Source organism: Dama dama, chromosome 21 (genome assembly GCF_033118175.1).
Source record: "Dama dama isolate Ldn47 chromosome 21, ASM3311817v1, whole genome shotgun sequence".
In the NCBI taxonomy this organism is placed as follows: domain Eukaryota; kingdom Metazoa; phylum Chordata; class Mammalia; order Artiodactyla; family Cervidae; genus Dama; species Dama dama.
In genome coordinates this window covers 67,882,699-67,896,838 of record NC_083701.1, presented here as the reverse complement: position 1 = coordinate 67,896,838, position 14,140 = coordinate 67,882,699, and positions in this window count along the sequence as shown.

Below are 14,140 nucleotides of genomic sequence, written 5' to 3'. Positions count from 1 at the left end.
GGATATATCTATATGTATGGCTGAGTCCCTTTATTGTTCACCTGAAACTATCACAACATTGTTTGTTAACTGGCTATACCTCAATACAAAATAAAAAGTTTAAAATAAAATAAGTAAAATCAAAAGAAAGTCTATATATTTAATAGTATGCTACCATCACTCATCTAGAGCCAGACATCCTGGAGTCAGAAGTCAAGTGGGCCTTAGGAAGCATCACTACCAACAAAGCTAGCAGAAGTGATGGAATTCCAGCTGAGTTATTTCAAGTCCTAAAAGATGATGCTGTTAAAGTGCTGCACTCAATATGCTAGCAAATTTGGAAAACTCAGCAGTGGCCACAGGACTGGAAAAGGTCAGGTTTCATTCCAATCCCAAAGAAAGGCAATGCCAAAGAGTGTTCAAACTACTGCACAATTGCACTCATCTCACATGCTAGTAAAGTAATGCTCAAAATTCTCCAAGCCAGGCTTCAACAGTACATGAACTATGAACTTCCAGATGTTCAAGCTGGATTTACAAAAGGCAGAGGAACCAGAGATGAAACTGCCAACATCTGTTGGATCATAGAAAAAGCAAGAGAGTTCCAGAAAAACATCTGCTTCCTGCTTTATTGACTATGCCAAAGCCTTTGTGTGGATCACAACAAACTGTGGAAAATTCTAGAGATGGGAATACCAGACCACCTTTCCTGCCTCCTGAGAAATCTGTATGCAGGTCAGGAAGCAGCAGTTGGAACCAGACATGGAACAATGGACTGGTTCCAAATCAGGAAAGGAGTACATCAAGGCTGTATATTGTCACCCTGCTTATTTAACTTATATGCAGAGTACATCATGTGAAATGCTGGGCTGGATGAAGCACAAGCTGGAATCAAGATTGCTGGGAGAAACATCAATAAACTCAAATATGCAGATGGCAGAAAGTGAAGAGGAACTAAAAAGCCTCTTGATGAAAGTGAAAGAGAAGAGTGAAAAAGCTGCTTAAAGCTCAACATTCAAAAAACTAAGATCATGGCACCCGGTCCCATCACTTCATGGTAAATAGATGGGGAAACAATGGAAACAGTGAGAAACTTTATTTTGGGGGGCTCCAAAATCACTGCAGATGGTGACAGCAGCCGTGAAATTAAAAGACACTGGCTCCTTGGAAGGAAAGCTATAACCAACCTACCAGGCTCCTCTGTCCATGGGATTTCCCCAGGCAAGAATACTGGAGTGGGTTGCCATTTCCTTCTCCAGGGGATCTTCCTGACCCAGGGATCAAACCCAGGTCTCCTGCATTGTAGGCAGACGCTTTACCATCTGAGCCACCAGGAAAGTCATAACCAACCTAGACTGCATATTAAAAAGCAGAGAGATTACTTTGCCAACAAAGGTCCATCTAGTCAAAGCCATGGTTTATCCAGTGGTCATGTATGGATGTGAGAGTTGGACCATAAAGAAAGCTGAGCACCGAAGAAGCAATGCTGTTGAGCTGTGGTGTTGGAGAAGATTCTTGAGGGTCCCTTGGACTGCAAGGAGATCCAATCAGTCCATCCTAAAGGAGATCAGTCCTGAGTACTCACTGGAAGGACTGATGCTGAAGCTGAAACTCCAGTACTTTGGCCACCTGATGTGAAGAGCTGACTCATTGGAAAAGACCCTGATGCTGGGAAATATTGAAGGCAGGAGGAGAAGGGGACAACAGAGGATGAGATGGTTGGATGGCATTACTCACTCAGTGGACATGAATTTGAGTAAACTCCAGGAGCTGGTGATGGACAGGGAAGTCTGGTGTGCTGCAGTCCATGGGATTGCAAAGAGTCAGACACGACTGAGTGACTGAACTGAACTGAACTGAACCATTTACCTAATACTGAAGAAGGGGAAGATACAAACTCATATATTTGTATACATATAATTATGCATATATATAAACACATACAGGTATACATTTACTTATACTTTAGAAAATAGAAGGATAAAGCACATTTGTTTAATAGTTATCATAGGGGAAGCTAGAGATCAAAGTGGAGAGAATAAGAAGAGAAGCTAGAACTTCTCTGAATATAACTGACTATATAGATTTGACATTAGAACCATGAAAATTCTTTACATAACTACAAAACAACCTTAGGTCAAAATTAAAAGAAAGCCACTCTTAAATGGAAAGCAAATGAAACAAACAAACTTTGCTGTGTATTGAATGAGAAGCATAGCCTGAGAGGAAATAAATTCAAATGATTTAAAAACAGCAATTTCACTGCGAACCCTGGTGGGTTAGATCCTAAGGACAAAAATCACCTTAAAAATCTTAAACTGTTTTCAGAAATCATTCTCCTAGCAATGATATTAATATCATCATTCTGAAACACAGATAGTAAAGCCAAAGTAATTATATTAATATTGCTTGGAATCAAGATTTTAGGCATAAAGAAAATAGACAAATACAAAATCAAAGAAGTTAAATAGAAGTCCTACAATACTAAGTCCAAATTCAAAATTTTAGCAGGAACTCATGATGTATTTTCTCCTAAATAATTTTTATCATTCTGTACACTGAATCAGCCTAGAAACAATGACCAGCTCATAAGCAATGAGCAGCCCTAAAGCCAACTTGTGATCTTTAAACATCATTTCTCACATAAGGAACTAAGTCTCCTTGAAGAAATTGCTGATTCTTGGTCTGTAGCAGGAAATGTACAAAATGTACCTAGAGCATTTGTCATAATGGACAGCAGTTATCAAAAACCACTGGGGTTGTATTCAAAGAATTCAGCAAACAGAAAGAGACTCTCAGAGGCAAAAGATGGAAATTTTTGAAAACCAACAAGAATAATGACTAAAATGAACTGAAACACATCAAATATGTTAAAATCCATGAGGCTATAATTATACTCAACAACAAAAACTCATTGATCACCCTTGGAGGATGACTGAGAACCAAGTCATCATTCTGAACAGTTAAGAATAAAGGACTTAACCTGCCCTTACTGTGCAAACTGTATCTTGGGGTAACCAAAGAGTTTTAAGGGAAAGTTTCTCTTTATAGAAGACTTCTATCAAATAAATGGAGGAATGATAGAATTAGACTACTATCATTTTGCAACCCCTAGTGAAAAATGAATCTATCAAAGATGATGAACTACAACAAACAGACAACTTGTCGCACCATTGCCCCCTGAGAGAAGTACGCTTATGAAAATTTCTTGATAGAAAATTGTATCTAAACCAGATAAAACTTTCCATTCTAGACAGTAGGTCTAAAGAATTAGTCTACAGGAAATGCTGGTGAGAGGAAAAAGTTACAGATGAAATGACACTCAGGGTTGCAAAATAGAAAATGTGAAATACTACAGATGACTCTGTTTCTTCCATGTATAAATTGAAAAGGGAAAAAAGATTAAACAGTTATAGATTAAAAGAAAATTAAAAGAAGGCATGGACCAATTCTCTGCTGTGGTTTTGTTTTTTTCTTTTCGGCCGCACCATGCAGCATGGGAGATTTTAGCTCCCCAACCAGGGACTGAACCCAGGTCAGTGAGAGTTCAGAGTCCTAACCACTGGACTGCCAGGGAATTCCCCAAACAAATTCTTTTTTTTTTTAATTATAAAAATAGGTAAATTCCATTTTGGGGTGTGAAAATTGTTATGTGGTTTCGGTTCTTTAAGAGTCCTTATTTAGCGATATGTATAGTTATGGATGAAGTGATTTGCTGTCTTAGATTTGCTTCATAAAAATCCATTCTGGTTGTAAGGGAAGGGAGTGTGGTACAGGGCAGCAGAAATGAAACAAGCCTAGGCACAAGCTAAATGCCAAAGCAATTGGGCAATGATGGCACATAGGAGTTTATTACATTATTCTATTTTTGTTGATTTTGACATGCTTTATTAGTAAACTTTAAAACGAGAACACTTTAGTTACACACACACATGCACACCCTGAGTTTCCCTAACTTCTTGTTCTTGTTTTGAGCAAAGGATCTGGGTCAATGAGGGGTGAGAGGTGTTTTCTTTGGTTCCAACCATCAAGGTATTTATTTCTTTAGAGACAGTGTTAAGCACATTCTCATTGGACAGTTTCCAGAGAAGGGACTGTCCCACCATAACGCCATGTGCCAATCCTCTAATTTCACATTCTGAATCTTGCCTTTCAGAAAATGTAAATGAAGTCCCCTGAATTGGAAGGTAAATTTGGAGTTCAGAGCACTACAATATTAGTATTGAAACATAAGAACTGTTCTCCTGTGTTAGCATCTCAAGGATATAAGGATCTCGGCCAGTGGGCGCAGAGAGAAACAGAAGTAGCCCGCTTATAGATACAGGAGCCTGTGACCTGGAAGCAAAAGGGGTGTAGAAGGAAGAGGCAGCTTGCCCACTTGAGGTTAGGTCTCAGGCATCTACAGGTATCTTGGGGGTGTCTTTAGCCTCTCACAGTGTGATTTGAGATTCTGTGTCTCCAATGGTCAGAGAAATCTGAGCTGATGGCAGGGCTACAAGCAATTAGATCCCCTGCCATTCATGAATCATCCTTCCAGACCATGTGCTAAGCGTTTTATATACATTCCTCCGTGAGTCACTCCAGTCTCCCCTCTCCCACGGCCAGGCATTGCCACCACAATTTTACAGGTAAGAAAAAGGAGGTTCAGAGAGGTTGAGTTATTCTCTCAGGGTCACACAGCCAGCAAGTGACTTCATTTGTCCTCTAACTTATGGAATTCTGCCTTCAAAAGCCTTCCCCCACTGTCTGGGTTTGGCAGGCCACAGGTGGCATTTTGTGGGCACCAAAGCCCAGAGCATTTCCTGGGTGAAAATCCTGCCCACTGAAATGAGGCCAACAGCACCATCAGGGAAAGGATGAAGACCTGTTATCAAAGGTGAATGACTTCAGAAGACAACTGATATCTCTGTTGCTTATCTGGGCAGCAAATCCAGGACAAAAACATCCAGAAAACCCGGCAGGGGCTGGTGGGCAGTGAGGAAGGAGAAAGTATATTTCACAGCTCCTTTTTCCCATCACCTTCCATCACTTTTAAATAAATTGACCACAAATGATATTTTATAGACCCAAGCAGCCCCTCGTCCCTCGTGGCAAATAATGCACTAAAGGCTCATTTATTTAGCGTCCTATTGATTAGCAAGTAGCGCACTGCCATGTGTGAAAAACAGACAGCTTGCGGGAAGCTGCCATATAACACACAGAGCTCAGCCCGGCACTCTATGGTGACCTCGATGGTGGGGATGCGGACAGGCTGGGACAGGGGTCTAACAGGGAAGGGGTATGTGTATACATATGGCTGATCCATTTCACTGTACAGCAAACTAACACAATATTGTGAGCAACTATACTCCACTTTTTTAAAACACAGAAAGTAGTGATACATACAGTGAGAACTGATGACTGTGAAGATGACCCAGAGGCAGCGAGATATCCTCAAGAGGTTTATGACCCACAAAATGCTATTACATTCCAGAGGCAGAGCATTAAATGTATCTTATTGAATTAAATTTATCTGACAACTGTTCAGCCACATATGGTTATGTGAAATCTATATAACCAGAATACTTGACTACCCAGGATAAACATGTTCTCTGACCATGCTGGCTTTTCTGCTGCTGGATAACGATAAACACAACCTCCACCACATATAGTTATTCTACCACATGAAGAGTGGAAGACAGATAAAACTGAACTGGAACGAATCTAGTAGAAAATAACCAAGAAATTGTCCTTTCAAAATGTATCATTTAGGACTTCCCTGGTGGTGCAGTGGTTAGGAATCCACCTGCCAATGTAAGAGACACAGGTTCAATCCCTGGTCCAGAAAGATCCTACATGTCTCAAGGCAACTAAGCCCACGTGCCACAACTACTGAAGCCTGAGTGTCCTAGAGCCTGTGCTTGTCAACAAGAGCAGCCACCTAAATGAAAGGTCCACACACAACTTGGGCAGCCCTCACTCGCTGCAACTAGAGAAAGCCCACACACAGCAACAAAGTCCCAGCACAGTCAAAACTTAAAAATAAAAAAATAAAATTCAAAGAAATGTATCATTTGTAGGGAGAAATTAAGCACTAAAATTTAGGGGCCTGCAGTGGTTCTCCAGTACATTTGGGAAGGCCTCCCACCACTATTATCATGTTTAAGGAAATAATATATGTAAATTATTGTATATGCCCAATAATTGGTAAGGGCTTCTATGTGTCGGGCTTCCCCTGTGGCTCAGCTGGTATCCGCCTGCAATGCGGGAGACCTGGGTTTGATCCCTGGGTTGGGAAGATCCCCTGGAGAAGGGAAAAGCTACCCACTCCAGTATTCTGGCCTGGAGAATTCCATGGACCATATAGTCCTTGGGGTCACAGAGCTGGAATGGACTGAGCGATTTTCACTTTCATTTTCTTTCTAAGAGTCAGCTATTGTTATTACTATTATAATTATTAAAATGATCCTTGCTTTGCAGGTCCTTAGAACTACGGTGATGGAAACTGTCGTGTATTGTCTTTTATTTTGTCTTCAGAAGAGGAGTGGGTGTGTATCTTTGATCTTAGTTTGAGTTAAGATTCCCTCGAACATAGTACAGTCTAGTAATGACCATTGTGTTCCCTGTTTTATGTTTTTAACTTATCCCAAATAAGAAAATAATGAAAAGCAGGCACAAGACAAAAACACTACAGTATTTCAAAAACGCAGAATCATTGTGAAAAAAAGCGCTATGAGCAGGTTTGTCAAGTGACGTTCCTCAGATGCTATAAGCCAGCAGAGAATGCTGATACTCTTCTTGCCTCTCCAGAATCAGTCAGGGTTCTTCAAGGAAGTAGAAGCAATAGATAGATTTCTTTAAAAAAAAAAAATTGGCTCATGCAATTATGGCTCTGGCAAATCCAAAATCTGCAAGGTGGATCAGCAGGCTGGAGAATCAGGAAGAGCAAATGTTGCAGTTCAAATCCAAAGTCCATTGACTGACAGAATTCATGCTTGCCCCAGGGAAATCAGTCTTGTTTTATTCAGGCCTTCAACTGATTGGGTAAGGCTGACCACACTAGGGAAAGCAATCTCCTTTATTCAAGCCCACTAATTTAAATTTTAGTTCAGTTCAGTTCAGTCGCTCAGTCGTGTCTGACTCTTTGCGACCCCGTGAACCGCAGCATGCCAGGCCTCCCTGTCCCCATCTCAAAACAATCTCACAGAAGCACATATGTTTGACAACATATCTGGACAGCACAGCCCAGCCCTTAACTGTCACAATCTCTCTCTCTTACACACACACACACACACACACACACACACATACACACACACACGCACATGCACACTTGATCATGATTCATCACAAAGTGAGGAAGGAAGTACCTAGGTCATAATGCCAAGCTACCAGGGGTCTTCTGGAGCCCTCCAAAGAGATTACTTGTCTGATGAGACCGTCAGCATATCAATTTCAAGATATGATTTTTTTTCTTCTTTCATGAGAAAAATAATCCATTGATTCAGAAAACAGGCACTATTTAACTAAGATGCTTTTTTTAGCACCTCCGAGGTAAATATTGCTATATCCCCATTTTCACAAACTCTTCAGTTAAGTGATTTGTCCCAGCATCCTTCAGCTAATAGAAGAACCTAAATTTGAACACAGGTCTTCAGCCTCCACGTGACTTGCGATTTCTCTTCATGCTGCCCAAGAGGTAAGGAAAGAAAGAAGATCAGAAAAATTCTTCTAACAGAAGAAACCTGTGATGGTAAGTGTGCAATATTCCGTGCTATTCCCTTATTTCATCTCTGTTTAGGGGTCTTATGGGGAGGAATACTCACTCAGGTAAACAACCAAACCTGTAGACTGCAACCCATACCTTCTCTTCTAAAGGGATTTGGGGATGCCTTTGGTAACAAGACATGCCCATATTTCCAGTCCATTACACCCTCTTGACAATTGTCGGTTGCAGATTCTTTGAGGCCCTGGAAAGGCTCTCATCCAGGCCATCTGCCTGGCCTCTTATCTCTGCCAGCCCCAAATTTAGACTAACGGTTGCTCATATTTGTGGCAGAGCTATTCCAAAGAACCACTTGCTCAGAGGCAGGCAGCTGGTGACAAGGCTGCACTTTGATCTCTTTCTGGCCCCTTCTAGAGCCTGGGTGACCTACAGCAGGGCTTCATCTGTCTTCAGCTCATGCTCAGAATCACCCTTGTTTGTGGCTGGGCGCTTTGAGTGTGGAAACACTGAGTTGGAGTTATGTAACAGGAGGATAGTAATAGAATCATGTGTGCTGTTCGCTTATAAAAATTTGTGTTGGACCAAGGGGGATGGGGAGTGGGACTAAATTGGGAGATCAGAATTGACATATATGCACTACCATGTATAAAATGGGCGTCCCTAGTGGCTCAGACAGTAAAGAATCTGCCTGCAATGCAGAAGATCTGGGTTCGATCCCTGGGTCAGGAAGATCCCCTGGAGAAGGGAATAGCAACCCATTCCAGTATTCTCACCTGGAGAATTCCACAGACAGAGGAGCCTGATGGGCTCCCATCCCATGGGGTCGCAAAGAGTTGGACATAACTGAGCAACTAACACTGTCATTTACACTTACATATATAAAATAGATAACTAATAAGGGCCTACTGTATAGAATAGGCAACTCTACTCAATACTCTGTAATGACCTATATGGGAAAATAATCTAAAAAAGAGTCAGTATATGTTTATGCATAACCAATTCACTTTGCTGTAGAGCAGAAACTAACACAATATTTTTAATCAACTCTGATGGCTCAGCAGGTAAAGAATCCACCTGCTATGCAGGAGACAAAGGAGATGAGACACAGGTTTAATCCCTGGGTCAAGAAGATACCCTGGAGGAGGAAATAGCAACCCACTCCAGTATTCTTGCCTGAAAAATCCCATAGAAAGGGTAGCCCAGTGGGCTATAATCCAAAGGGTCACAAAGAGTTGGACACGACTGAGTGAGTAAACACGCATACTCCAGTAAAAATCAATTTTTAAAAAAAGTTTGTGTTGGTATTTGGGCTAGGAAAGTAGTCTATCTCTGTATTCTCCCTGTGGGCCCCAGATAACCGTATTACTGCTTTAGTCCGGTGCCTGGTCTCCAGGAAGACCAGGAGTAAGAGGCAGAGTCCTTGGTAGGGTCATGAGCTTGCTGGGTGCAGACATGAAAATAAAATACCCATCTGTGAAGTGTGACCAACAGCCACATTCAGAGCAAGCGGATCTGCCGTGGCCACCTTCTAGTGGGATAAAACAGGAGATCCTGCCTTCTCCCCCACTGTTGCTGCAACAGTAGGACAGTGCACATTTGCCAAAGCTCTGCAAATCATGACATATGAAAAACAATGCAAGAGCAGTCAGTCTAAGCCAAGGCAATCATGGGCAAGTGGTAAATTTAAATCGACAAGAGGTAATCCTAGGCTGATGCAAAGATAATAACCAGAAACCAGGAACACCGTTGCCTTAATTCAAAAAATGTGTTATCATCAATAAGGCAATAATTCAGAGAGGATTCCTATTAAGAGAATCCTGCACTGGGAAGAAGACAGCAAGGCATTAATTCATTCAGATCTCAAAACAACATTATGAAACAGGAATATATCATTAGCACTATTTTCTCGATAAGGAAATAGGCCCAGAGAAGTTAAGTAAACTTACACAAAGTAACACGCTAGTGACATGATACTACCAGGATATGAAACCAGAAAGTATGACTCCCACATCTAAAGACTTAACCACTCAACTTACATGGCACCCTTATTTTGTAATTTTTTTATGCCTATGAGACATTAATAAGGCTGTTGAGATTTTTCTTTTCTTTTTCCCCATCTCATTTTGCATAAAAATTCACATACATTGATGTATAATATAGAAAATAATAAAATTGCATATTTTATAAATATTTTATAATTTGGACTTCTTTCCAGCAAATAAGATCTTGTCTGTGCCCTTTCTTCCAGAATTTTCCATATATGTGACTTGTACTGGGCTGGCCAAGTTTTAAGCCAAATTAGTTTTTTGAAACATGAGATCACAGTGCTCATTTACCCTATACTATGTTGCCTCTTTCAGGTCATGTTGAGTTTTAGCTTCTTTCAAGAATGATTCCACTGTATCAGAAATTAAAACCTTAAATTAAGCTCTAATTTATTTTCACATGTCAGTGAATAAGGTGAGAGGAAACTGAAGCAAGATTTGGGTTTTCTGATTTTCAGATTTTGGAAAGAAATTTTTTCCTCTTAGGGTCTTCCTAAAATCATACTGTGGAGCTAATCTCTTTCTGCCTCTTCAGAAAGGGGAAGAGAAATTTTATAGAAAAATTTTTAAGTCACTCCAATGGCTTTAAACTGTCCTGTGTTGTCACAGGTTAGCTGTATGGTGACCTAACTTTTAATTTAGTTGCAGTAATATTGTAATTTCCTGAAGCCTCAGTTTTCTCAGCTACAAAATGGAGACAATATTCCCTGTTTTCTAAAGCTGTGAGATATAATTGAAGTAGTAAAAAGTGAAGACCCAACACAAGCCTGGCCCAAGAAAGGACACAGTAACAGTTAAAACGCAGCTAGTCTGAGCTCTACCAGTCACCAGCAGTGTGACTCTAGATACGCTTGATTCTTTTTTCTTTACGTGGGTCTAGACATCAAAGAGCCCTACTGACTCTCTTTGTGATTCCAAGATGTCCTCGGTCCTACCCACCACCCCCTCAGAGTGCTGACTGCACCCCACCACCCAGGCTGGCACTCAGACCCGGGCCATGCTCCTAGCAGATTCTTACATCCTCATTCACATCTATTATCTCCACGACATCTAAACTGAGCTAAACATGCTAATTATGCACTCCTCAAGTAATTGCACAAGTTTGAAGTTGCCTCCATTAAAATGAATGTTTGGGCTGAAGAAAACTTCAGCTTGGAAAAGAAAGAAGATTCCCAATTTTGCCAGAGAATTTTCTTAATGCCATGACTAATCTAGACTTGAGCTAGACTAATGACTAATCTAGACTAACATGACTAATCTAGACTAATCTAGACTAACATGACTAATCTAGACTAACATAACTAATCTAGAGCCGAGAGATTCCCCAAGCAAGCTCTCTTCTGTATCTTCCCAACCCCAGCACACTCCAGTCAAACTGCACCACCACTTCTCCCCATCCATTGTCATCATATTTTATTTGGAAACAAACTGGTCCAAAGAGAAAGAAAACAGTGCTTCGTAAAAAAAAAAAAAAAAGGGGGGGGTGCTGAAAGAATAAAACAATAATTACATAGTATCCACCATTTATTGAACATCTACTCTGTGTTGAAGGTCAATCACTAAGACATTTAACCCTCACAACAATCCTGGAGGTAAGTAGATATTAATGAAGTAATAATTCTAATTATGTTCATTTTACAAATGAGGAAACTGAGCCAGAGAGAAGTGGTCTGACTTCAGAAACCACATTCCTTACCAGCACATTGTCTTATCCTTGATGGCAATAGTAACAGTGATAATAGCTCATATTTAGTGAGTACCTTCAATACACTAGACATTACACAGTGTAACATAAAGAGGGGATTTGCTCATTAAAAAAAAAAAAAAAAACAGCTTCTAAGATGCCCATATTTTAAAGAAGGAGCAAAATTCATCTGAGAGATACATGGTGCTTTTGTTTATTCCAGTGGTTTTCAACCTTAGCTACATATTAGAACCACCTGGAGAGAATTTTTTTAAATACCAAAATCCAAAACCTGGCCCAGACCTGGGGGTGCGACTACAGGCATCAGTAATTTTTTAAAGTTTTGCAGGTGATTCTGATGCCCAGGTCAAGAACCAGTGGTATACTTTAATCAACACACAGGATCATTTTTTGGTGAGAATGTGACTGGAAAGGAAAACACTGTCAATAAAGAAAAATAAACATTCTACATAATAAAGTTACAGGAAATCAGAGTCTTCTTCAAATCAAAAGAGGGATTTGAAGAGGGAGAAATGATCTCTCTGGAAAGAGATCCAGACAGTCCAGGAGGAGAGACTGACGATCCAACAATAAGACAATAGGAGAGACCCTGAGGGGGAGAGATGGAGCAGGAGATTAAAAAAACATGGATATAGTACTTCACTCTGCCCTCTATCCACACCCTTTGCCATCTGGATTTGTAGCTCCTCACATCCAAAAATATATTTATTTTCCCCTACTTGAATCTGGATTGCTTCTAAGAGTTGCTTTGACCAACAAAATGCAGTAAAAGTAATGGAGTGCCATTTCTAAGCCTACATTTCAGAAACCTTGTATGCTTCCACTAACTTGCCATATGAACTAACTGCTGAAAGTTGAAAGACTACATAAAAGAACCAATGTATCCCAGCCAAGCTCCCAGACATGTGAGAATTCAACCAGGATCAGCAAACTGACCACTGGTAACTGATGACCCATATGAGAGTTCTGATGAAACCAGAACTACATGACTGATTCTCAGTTGCTAATGCACAGAACTGTTACCACTATGTTGGGGGGTAATTTGTTATGCAGCAATAGCTAACTGATACAGATGACTAGTGAGATGGCCTGTGGAATGGCTGAGACAACAGAAGGGTCATACCTATTGCTCAGTTTTAGGCTGTTCTCTGGACTGTGTTATAAACTCTTTTGAAGCAACCCCAACTAGGCCCAGAACTTCAGTAAACACAACCACCTGGACTAATGATACTTTTCCTAGTAACTAAAGGTGAAGGAGAGTGCCGAGTCATAGGAGGTCAGTTACAGCTGGAAAGATGCAGAAGAGGCTTGAAAATTCTTCAGAGACAGGAAATCAGAGGGAGAAATCATCAGGAGGCAAACAAAATTCCCCCAAGAATGCTGAGAGCCCAAAAGGAGGGGAGATGGGAGGAGTCACACCTTGTGGACTGGACCTCAGGGAAGGCTTTTGGGATGTCAAGGAAAAAGGGAAGTCTCTCGGGGCTGGAGGCCTCAGGACACCCCTGCAGTGAACCCCTGGGTAAGCTGGTACAATATAATTCAGTCTGACTCTCACTTCAGCCCTAACAGGGAGATATTTATTACCCTCATATTATAAGGATAAGATAGAAGGCTAAATAACCTCCCCAGGATGACTCAACAGGAAGGAGGGCGGTGGAACCAGGTCTGACTCAAGCTTTCTGGGTAAAATCTGATTAGGAGGTAAGAGTTCTCAACCCTTCTTCCCTGAAACTCCAAACTTCCGGGCTTCCCAGGATGTGGCATTCTGCTGTACCCCGGTTGAATAAAAGGGACCTCAAACCCTCGCATTCCGTTCAAACGCCATCCCAACCTGCCCTGGGATTTTTCTCCGTAGTGAACAATTTCATTGACTCCCCACCCCCATCCCATCCGCCTGCTTTCAACAAGAGCCAGTGCTTCAGGGTTCCTGTGACCCCCCCCCCCCCCCCCCCCCCCCCGCCCCATTCTCCTAGACGACGACGACGACGTGGCAGGACTGGGCTCTGAGATCCGGAGACCAGCCGGGGGGTCACGTTAGCGTTCCCGCTCTCTCCTGTGACGCAATTCCGCCCCAAAATGGCGGCGCTTTTCCGTCAGAGCCCGCGCGGCCGGAAGCCAGCCTCCCGCTCTCCAGCGTGCGAGCCGGACCCTCAGTGGGGCGCAGGGGAGGGGGAAACCAAGACCCCGGTCTATCAAAGTCAGGAAGTCCCAGAAAACATCAGGAACCCAGGTCTTGTGCCCCCGCCCCGCTCCCTCTGCCACTACAGGGTCAACATCATCTCTGGATGCTGGAAAACTTTTCCCCTAAAAAACTATGCTTGCTTGAGGAAAAAAACCTGTGCCACCTGATTTCTTTTTCAAACTAAAAAAAATCCACCAGGCTCGATTTAAGCCTCCGCAGGTCTCCAGGGGGTGGGACAGAGGACAGTGACGCTCAGTATTCCCCATCTGTGCCATTTGCTCGTCTCACAAACACTGCTCTCCAGTCTGGGAGGACCCGGCGCCGCAGCTCCCTCCGGCCCTGGCAGAGAACCGAATCCTTACAGCAGCGGGAGCCAAGCTCTGTTGCCAGGAGATCAGGCAGGTCAGATAAAAATTAATTGAACGTGAAGCACCTTCTCTTCATGCTAATTGCAAACCCAGCATGGAGCCTCCCATTTGTAAGAAGCTTTTGTCATAATTAATCATGTATTTTATAGGAGGGTG